The sequence below is a fragment of the Eutrema salsugineum genome, unplaced genomic scaffold, assembly GCF_000478725.1.
Source record: "Eutrema salsugineum unplaced genomic scaffold, Eutsalg1_0 scaffold_11, whole genome shotgun sequence".
NCBI lineage: Eukaryota > Viridiplantae > Streptophyta > Magnoliopsida > Brassicales > Brassicaceae > Eutrema > Eutrema salsugineum.
Window position 1 is genome coordinate 8,388,999 of NW_006256901.1, and position 9,670 is coordinate 8,398,668.

General features: G+C 40.1%; 2 non-coding genes across 2 annotated transcripts; both read right to left on the reverse strand.

Annotated features, from left to right (window-relative positions):
- Window positions 1-3,136: 3,136 nt before the first annotated feature.
- LOC112090133 lies at window positions 3,137-3,244 on the reverse strand. Its single transcript, XR_002901483.1, has one exon. It is a non-coding gene; the product is annotated as a small nucleolar RNA R71 (small nucleolar RNA).
- A 3,355-nt stretch (window positions 3,245-6,599) lies between these two features.
- Window positions 6,600-6,709, reverse strand: LOC112090086. Its single transcript, XR_002901444.1, has one exon. It is a non-coding gene; the product is annotated as a small nucleolar RNA R71 (small nucleolar RNA).
- Between the last annotated feature and the right edge of the window lie 2,961 nt (window positions 6,710-9,670).

Below are 9,670 nucleotides of genomic sequence, written 5' to 3' on the forward strand. Positions count from 1 at the left end.
CCCTAAGTTTCCTGAAAAGAATCTTGAATCTACAAATATAGAGAAATCATAATAAAATTTCCTAAAACTGATTTAAACTTTTGAAAAAGCATTTGTAATCAATGGTGAAAATGGGTACAAATACGGTGTTATCACCTCCTCAAAGAAGTTTCGAAAGGGTGTGCGCAAATGCTTTATAAAGCCGAGGATTACGCGAAGCTCATGAACTACCTCGACCTGAATGAGGAAACTCACATCCCTACTCCTCCAAAAGATACCTTGGTAGCTGTTAGCGACCCATGGAGCGAGCTCAAGGCCCAAAAAGTCAAGCTTAAACCTCTTCCTAATGGACTCAAGTATACTTTTCTTGGATTAAATTCAACTTACCCTGTCATCGTAAATTCTGGTCTAAGTAGAGATGAAACTACTATGTTGTTGAATGAGTTAAGGAAGCATAGGAAAGCAATAGGTTATTCTCTTGATGACATATTGAGTATCTCTCTAGATCTTTGTATGCACAAGATAAATCTTGACAACAATGCCAAAACTTCGATTGAAAGTCAAAGGAGATTAAATCCAAACCTCATGGAAGTAGTGAAAAATTAAAATCATGAAACTTTTGGAAGCATGAATCATATTTCCTATCTCGGACAGCACTTGGGTTAGCCCTGTGCATGTTGTTCCAAAGAAGGGAGGAGTAACTGTTGTAAAAAATGATAAGGATGAGATGATTGCTACAAGAACAATAACCAGACATCGAATGTGCATTAATTACCGGAAACTGAATGCAGCAACTCGGAAATATAATTTTCCTTTACCATTCATTGATCAAATGCTAGAAAGATTGGCAAATCATGAATACTACTGCTTTCTAGACGGTTATTCTAGATTTTTCCAAATTCCTATTAGGCCAGAGGATCAAAAAAACATGACATTCACCTGACCATACGGAACTTTTGCCTAATGATAACCCCGTATTTTGACCACTTTTATTGATCATAATTATGTCTTATGCATGTGTTTTTAACTCTGTTTTCAATGTTTTTAAAGTGTTTTCAATGTTTTAGAGTTTCAAGAAGACTTTACAGAAAACTTGGGCAAAAGATATGCAATTTGGAACAAATGAGCAATTTTGGATAAATGCAGACCGTCAGAAGTATGACAAGCGATGAAGACCTTCTCACCGACTGATCACCCCCAATTTGAGACAACATAGAGGATCCAACCAGCTTTCTAATGCACTTGGTTTGGAGAAAATCCAACGGTTAGATCTTCAGATACTCCCAATGGTAAGAATGACAGAAAATGCAGTTCCGGAAGAGAGTCACGAGCCTGGAACGCGGCCAACACCTATTTCCCGCGGGTAGAAGCACCGCGACTGTGGACATTGGTCGTTCACTTTACAGACGACTTAATTAAAGCCTAGATCAATTCCTTTCGTTATTTTTGAAGCCCTAAGTGTCCAGAACCACCCCAGAAGCTATACATACCTCCTTTAGGTCATTCCTAGAGAGAGGGGCCGAAATTTAGACAAAAAGAGAGGGGTTTCGTGTAACCCTAGAGAGAAGGAGCCGCCGTCTTCAAAGAGGAGCCGCTGCAGGTGTGACCATCGCGCCTCCATCTTTAATTTCCTGCAACTTTCAATACTCTGTGATGATTGTTTACAATATGTTTGAGTAGTTACCCAGTTGGGTTTAAAGGGATTTTTCAAAGGGAATTTCGTGTGTCTTTGCTTATGAATTGATAGATTTAGGATTATTAATCTTCCAGATGTTCTTCGTTTGCCTTTGATTCTACTGCGTGATTCTTTGCTGGCCACTTAGAAGCCGATCTGATATGATATGTTGCGAAAGCTTTCATTGATTGTCTGAACTATAGTGAAACGAGCAATAATTCGATAGGAGTGGAAACCTACCTGTAATTGAGTTGTGAATGTTGATGAGTCTTGTTCTGCTATTGTATCTTCTCCCTTCCAGGATCAGAGTGGAAACCTACTGATCAGGGTGGCAAGAGATAGTCGTTTAGTGCTGCGAAAGTAGGCTATTCATACTTCTGTGCCTCGAGTTCTAGAACATACGTAGTTGATTACCTTTATCACTTGTTTAAAATCAACATAGGTTAGTCCATGAATCCCTGCAAAACCCCTTGTGTCCCAACCTTTGTTTTCCATTGCTTACAATCTTCAATTTTATTTGCTTTTCATTCGCCTGTTCCTTGCTTCCATTCGCCTCTTGTTAAAGCGCTTTTTACTTGCTTGCACTTGCTTTCGTTTTTTTTATTTGCTTTTACTTGTTTAGCTTTCTGATTTAGATTTCATGACAACCAAAACCCAAAACTATTTAGTTCTAGTCTGATTTAAGCATTGCCGTGAATTCGTACTGAAACAACTAAGTCTCTGTGGATCGATACCCTAAGTACTACAGTGCACATATGTGCACTTGCAGACATTTAGGGGTTATAAATTTAAAACCTGAAGCTTAGTAAAACAAAAACAAACAACCCCGCGTTTACAATCGCAATCAAATTTTTGGCGCCGTTACCGGGGACTTTGATTTATTTCGTTGCGAATCCCAGCATAAATCCATTAGAACACTTGTTTACTTTTACTTTTTCTTTTGATTTTGTTTCAGGTTTTTCTGCGATGAGAGACCTGGAACATGTTCCCAGCGATGATCCATTAGATCCACCATATCGTGTGGATGGTGATCCTAGCGATGATGACCTGACTAATGATGAGTTTGAAGAACCGATCTATGATGACAATGAGCTAGTCGGATCGGCAAAACATGAAGATGATGATGAACTGATTGGAAGTTTTGATTCACTCGAAAATTTCATGGGAGATCGAAGAGCTATACAACCAGCCTTACCAGAGGATGGCAAAACCGAAATTAAGGTACCCTATATCCATTTAGTTCAACAAAATCAATTCCATGGTTTCATGTCTGAACACCCGATTGACCATATCGAGACGTTCGAAGAATTATGTGCAACCATTACAGCAAATGGGGATTACCACAAGTGCAGTCTTTTCCCATTCTCTTTGAGAGACAACGCCAGCAAATGGCTAAAATCTTTGCAAACTGCTTCACTAAAAAACATGGGCAGCGTGTAGGACATCTTTTCTAAATCGTTTTTATACTAGAAATCGTTCCAATCTCTTAAGGAACAAGATAAGAACTTTTAGACAAAAAGAAGATGAAGATCTTTTAGATACTTGGGAAAGATTTAGGGAATACCAAAGAAATTGTCCACACCATGGATATACCGACAAATACCGGATGGGTATCTTCTATCGAGGTATTACTCCAGAGTTATGACACTCTTTCGACACAGCAAGTAATGGAGACTTCTCAACTAGATCTGTAGAAGATGCTCATGTTTTCATCAACAATTTCGCAAGCAGCATCCGTAATCAAGCAACCTTTGGTAATTATGCATTTCCTGAGAAGAAAGAAGAGATTTCAGAAGTTATGATGTGTCTCCATCACATAATGAGTCAACTTGGATTGCAACAACCAAACAAGGCACACAATGCGTGTAACTTTGATGGTTGGGACAACCCAATGGATTCTTATGATCAAGAGATGGTTAAAACTGCAGAAGTCTATCAAATCCAAGATTTCCCATTTGTTTCTGATCACCGCGGGTCCATTCATTCGGACCGCGGCAAACAAAGCTTTCACCGCGGTCGTGATGATGCTGACCGCGGCCAAGAGCCATTTCACCGCGGTCACGAGCCTTTTGACCGCGGGAAACCGTGTTCCGAACTTGCCTGGACATCACCTTCCGAACCAATCTGGGCTGTTCAATCTAATTCCAATCCCTATCCTAGTTTTCCCCCTTCTGAAGCTGAAAAATCTAAACAAAAGAATTCTAGAGCTTGAAAAATCTAGGTCTGTAGAAATTAGTGATCTTAGATCTGAACTAAAAACAATGCAAGGAGATTTCAATGATAAATTTTCCACCTTCCTTAGCCTGATGATCAAAACTAATTCTAAAAACATAGATAATTCCGAGGAGGAGCCAAGTGAAAACTCTTTCGAAAGCTCAAGTGATGCAGATCCCTCTGATCATGTGAAAGCTATCACACTTAGGAGTGGATTAGCTTACAAAGAGCCTGAATTTCCTAAAGATCCCGAAGATGAGGAAAAGGGTAAGGAAAAGGAAAAAGAAAGAGAAAGAATCACGATAGTAGATATTGAAAAAGAAGTGGTAGGAGAAAAGGATGGAGAAGAAGTAAGACAAGATTCATCCCGGGAAATCCTCGGAGAATACCCGATTCCACCTCCACCAACTCGTGTTTACAAACCTAAACCTCCATATCCTAGAACCTTAAGAGCCCCTAAGAAAGAGAAAGAAAAAGCTAAGCTGAAAGAGTTAATTGATCAATTAAATGTGAGATTACCTTTCGTAGAAGCTTGTGCTATGATTCCCGCTTTAAGAAAATACATGAAGGGTATTCTAACAAATAATTTAACTCTTGAAGAAGGCGTTATGATGATAACCCATGAATGTAGTTCTATCCTGAAAAGCCGAATCCCTGAAAAGAAAAACGATCTTGGAAGCTTCGTACTTTCATGCACTATCAACAATAGAGCTTTTGAGCATGCACTCTGTAATTTAGGATCTAGCAGAAACATGATGCCCCTTTCAGTAGTAAAACGTTTAGGACACCACACTTTCCAGCCCACTAAAATTTCTTTGGTATTAGCTGATCGTTCCGTTAGACAACCCGTAGGTGTCTTAATAGATGTTCCCATAGAAATCGAAAAATGTTCCATACCAACTGATAACACCGGATTTTGACCATTTTTATGGATCACTTTAATGTCTTTTACATGTGTTTTTACTCTATTTTCAAAGGTTTTCAAAGAATTTCTATGTTTTCGGATTTTAAAAGACTTTTCAGGTAATTTGGGATAAAGAGGCACAAATTGGAACAAAAAGACTCTTTTGGATAAATGCAGACCGTCAGAACTCTCATAGAGAGACGAAGACCTTCTCACCGTCTGCTCACCCTCAAAATTGGACAACTTATAGAAGAATCAACCAGCTTTCAATTGCACTTGGTTTGGAGACATTCCAACGGTTGGATCTCAAGATATTCCATTTGTTCTGGAGACACTCGAACACGGCCAGCAAGTCACGCGGCCGGCAAACTCCGAATTAAAGCCATATTTCTGAAGCTCAAAGTCATTTCTCAGCCTCAATTTCGAAACCCTAGAGACCATGGAGTATTGAAGATTATAAATACTTGTCATTTATGTCGTTTTTAGAGACAACCTTCATACTTTTACAAAAACCCTTTTCCTTTAGCCGTTTTATGCGTTTTTTTTAGAAAATTGTTCAAGTATGAGTTCTTCAATAGAGAAGCTTTCTTTCATCTCTTTTCTTTACAGTTTATGATTACTTTTATTAAAACCAATGATGATGTCGACCTCATCCATGTCTGAGTAGATCCCGAAGTTGGAATTAGGGTTCCCGAAAGGGGCTCTCATAATCGATTAAGATATCTAGGTTTATAGATCTGGGATTTTAACTTTGTTCTCTGTTTATTCTCGTTCTTATTGCATGTATGCTTGATTGATCACCTAGTACCTGATCTAGATAGTTAGTGTTGCGAAAGTTTTCATTAAGTATCAGACCTAGAATGAAACAGGCAATTTTTCCGTAGGAGTGGAAACCTACCTGCGGCGAGATCGTGAGTACTGACGAGTCTTGTGCAGCTCTTGCGTTCTCTCCCTTCCAGGGCCAGAGTGGAAACCTACTGGTCAGGGTTGCGAGAAACAGTTGGTTATGATCACGACAGTGACGTAGTCATACCGCCTTACTCTAGCTCTAGAACCCTATATTTCGATATCCGTCAATCCCAATCTATCATCCCTAGTGTTAAATCCGATTATGATCCCTGTAGAGTTCCCGAAAGCTCAGCTTTTTTAGCCATAGTTTACAAACCAATCGATTTTTACTTGCTTATTTAGATCTGCATTTCAATTGCTTTAAACATGGACCACGACGGGTCCGAACTTGGAGAAAATGAAGAGAACGATCACAGAGGAGGTAATCATCCTCAACAAGTTGGAGAAGAGGATGAAGTTCCTCCAAGAAACCATCAAAACCACGAGAGAGAAGAACGTGAAGACCTTGATGCACCTATCAATGCAGCTGATGGTGACCACCAGGAGATGCAGCCAAATGGACGCGTTAACCGCCCTGTTCAGCAAGCATATCAACACCGAAGACAAGCTAGGAACCATCGCGTAGCTGATTTCGATGGACCTACTCAAAATTTTCAGAACCGATCCGCACTTCAAGTTCCATTTCCGAACTGGAATGAGTTTGAAGTCAAGCCTCAAATCATCTCATTGGTGAAACAAAACCAGTTCCATGGAGTTCCTTCTGAACATCCAATGGACCAAATCGAGCTCTTTGAAGAAATCTGCAGCATGATGAGAACAAACCAAGTTCCAGCAGACTATTTAAAGTGTAAGTTGTTCCCTTTTATATTAGCAGACAAAGCTCACCGTTGGTTGAAATATTTGCCTGCAGGATCAATTAGAAATTGGGAAGAATGTAAAATTGCTTTCCTGAACCACTTTTATACTATGTCAAGGTCGAACTTGTTGAGAACCAAGATCTCAAGTTTTCAGCAAGGACCGACTGAACCGTTCTATGAAGCCTGGGAACGTTTTAAGGAGTATGAACGTGATTGCCCACACCATGGGTTTCCCGGATCAAGCCTGCTGAGCACGTGTTACCGAGGTTTGCAACCAAAATACAAACTTTTGCTTGATATAGCTAGCAATGGAGATTTTGGACAAAAGATGATAGCACAAGGAAGAGCCCTCATCGAGAATTTGGTTAAAGCCAATAGCAATGATTTTCCTGAATACGATCGGTCGACGAAGCAAACCGGAGAAGACAACAAGGAGATAACCGAGTTGAAGAACATGATGAGCCAGCTTTTGAAAAGCAACAATCGCCCAATCCATGCTTGTGAGACCAACAATGGTGCAGAGGATGAAGGACCTAGTGATATCGATCACATTAATCCAGCCTTTCAAGAAGAAAAGGTGAACTATGTAGGAGCACAAGCACCATATCCAAATCGCTTCAACAATGGCTTCAACAACAACTTCCGGAATGCAAATTACAACAATCTCTCTTACCGCAATCCAAACGTGGAGAATCCTCAAGATCAGTACCACCCACCACAGCAAAAATAAATTCCAAAACAAGTTCCAAGGTGGAAACTTCGGAGGGACAGGAGCCTATCAACCGCGACAGCCATATAACTATCAAGGTACGGGTTTTAACAATCAATTTGTACAACAGCAAGGAGTCACAATGAACCAGCTAGCTTCGTAAATCGGAAGACTTGAACAGTCCATCCAACAGCTTGTTATGACAAACGAGAAATCATCTAAAGACAAGAACGTGAAGGTTGACTGCATGTACAATGACCTGAACGGGAAGTTTGAAGCTTTATCTTCGCACGTCAAAAAGCTAGACGTACAAGTTGCCCAAACAGCCGACTCTATGAAGAGGCAAAGTGGAGCTCTTCCCGGAAGAGTTAAGGATAACCCCAAGAGATTTTGCAATGCCATAACCACACTGCCCGAAGAAGAAGCCAGAACCGATGGAAAGGATGAAGAAAACCCAATCTTTGTACCACTTTACAAGAATGTCGATTCCAAGCAACCACCATTCAAGGTACCTCAACATTCACCGTTTCAAAGGCTTACAAACGCCGACAATCCGGGACGTTTTGTTTTCCAATGTTTCATTTCAGGAATCAAATTCACAGACTCTCTGTGCAAATCCGGAGCCAATGTCAACATCATGTCAAAGACATTGGCCAAAAAATGGGCGTAAAAACCTTAAAGACATCGACGGTCAAGGTTATCTTTGGAGATTCATCTCAAAAGGATACTGAAGGGGCGATTCATGATCTACAAGTTCTAGTAGGAGACAAGATTGTTCCAGCAGATTTCCAAGTCCTGGAAATGGATCAAGACAATGAGAGAGCACTCATATTCGGGAGACCATTTCTAGCTACCGTAGGAGCAGTAATCAATCACGCAAACCGGCATGATGTCTTCCTCAATGTAGATTGCAGAAGGCTTTACCCGACTATACTAGATGATTTTCCAAGCAAAGAAAAAACCGGCCAAAAGAAAAAGAAAAGGAGAAGCCTAGAGCTTTTGCGAAGATCAAGATCATCATTCCACCAGATGCGACAGAGACTAGTGAGGACCAAATCCAGGAGCTGATCGAGAACACAAAAAGGGTTTTAAACAACGTTAAGGTTCGAAAGAAGAGTAAAGGAAAAAAGATGGCTCCTCAAGGAGAATAAGTTAAACCTCCAGCGATCGGAAATGATAAAGGCACATTAAGTGGAGTGCCATTAAAATCAGCCTGACTTTTCATGCCTACGTCGAGCTAAACGACTTAAAACAAAAGCGCTTAATGGGAGGCAACCCATTTAGGTACTCTTTCTTTTAGTTTTCTTTTTACAATTTATGTTTTCTTTTTCTTTTAAGTTTCAGCTATTTTTATAAAACAAAAGCACAAAAAATCAAAAAAATTAGAAAAACCGAGAAAGAATGAGAGGTTTTTAGCTGCTTGGCCTGGCAGAAACCTGAAAGTTGGACGAAGGCCGCAGGAAAAAGGGTCGCGTTCGCGACCAACCGACCCGCGGCCAAAGCATCATCGACCGCGGCACCGTGAATGTGACCGCGGCCGAGCCTATAATCACCCCGGTCGCGCGTCTCCTGACCACGGCCGTTGGTCGTTGAGACGGGATTTCGGACTTCCGCTTATTTTCAAAAAGTTCCTGGTGATTCCTGGTGTTACCTGGTGTTTCCCGGTGATTCTCGGTGATTCCCGGTGATTCTCGGTGTTACCTGGTGTTTCCTAGTGATTCCCGGTGTTACCTGGTGATTCCTAGTGATTCCTGGTGTTACCTGGTGTTTCTTGGTGTTACCTGGCGATTCCCGGTGATTTCCCGGTGATTCCTGGAGCTTTCCTGGTAAAGCCCGTTAAGGTTTTCCATAAGTTTTAAACCTCCCCCCCCCCTTTGCGTACATGACAAGAAAGGTAAGTTTCCGTAAGTTTTTGAATTCCCGTAAATTTCCCGTTTTTGCTACAAAAACACTTTTTAAAGAAAGGAAACACACTTTTTGGATCAAAAACTTCTTTATCTCTTCTCTTCCTAAAGATTTGGAGATTTAGGAGATAGAACATCTTTTTCAATTCTTAAGCTTTTTAAGAGATTCTTGGCCCAAACCTCACTCTTTTTCAAAGCTGATTTCAAATCTGTCATCAAATCTCTCTTTCCAGCAAGGTATGAAGCTCACACTCGCCATTTTTAATTGATTTTGGAATTTAGAGTTTTCTTAAAAAGCCCAAATCTTGATTTATTGATGGTAGAAATAGCTTAAGAACAATAGATTATCCTTCTAGGTTATCTGAAAATCGATTTTAACAGCTAGCTTAAGAGGAATTGAGATTTTTGAAATTTGGATTCTACATGCTATATAAAAATAGATTTTGGAACAGAAAAAAATTGGTAAATTTGATTAAGTCTTCTGTGATTAGTGATTAGAATTAGGTAACCTATAGATTTGACATGGAAATTGCTCATTAAAACCGATTTTTAGAAGATTTCTATGTTGAGAACATCAAA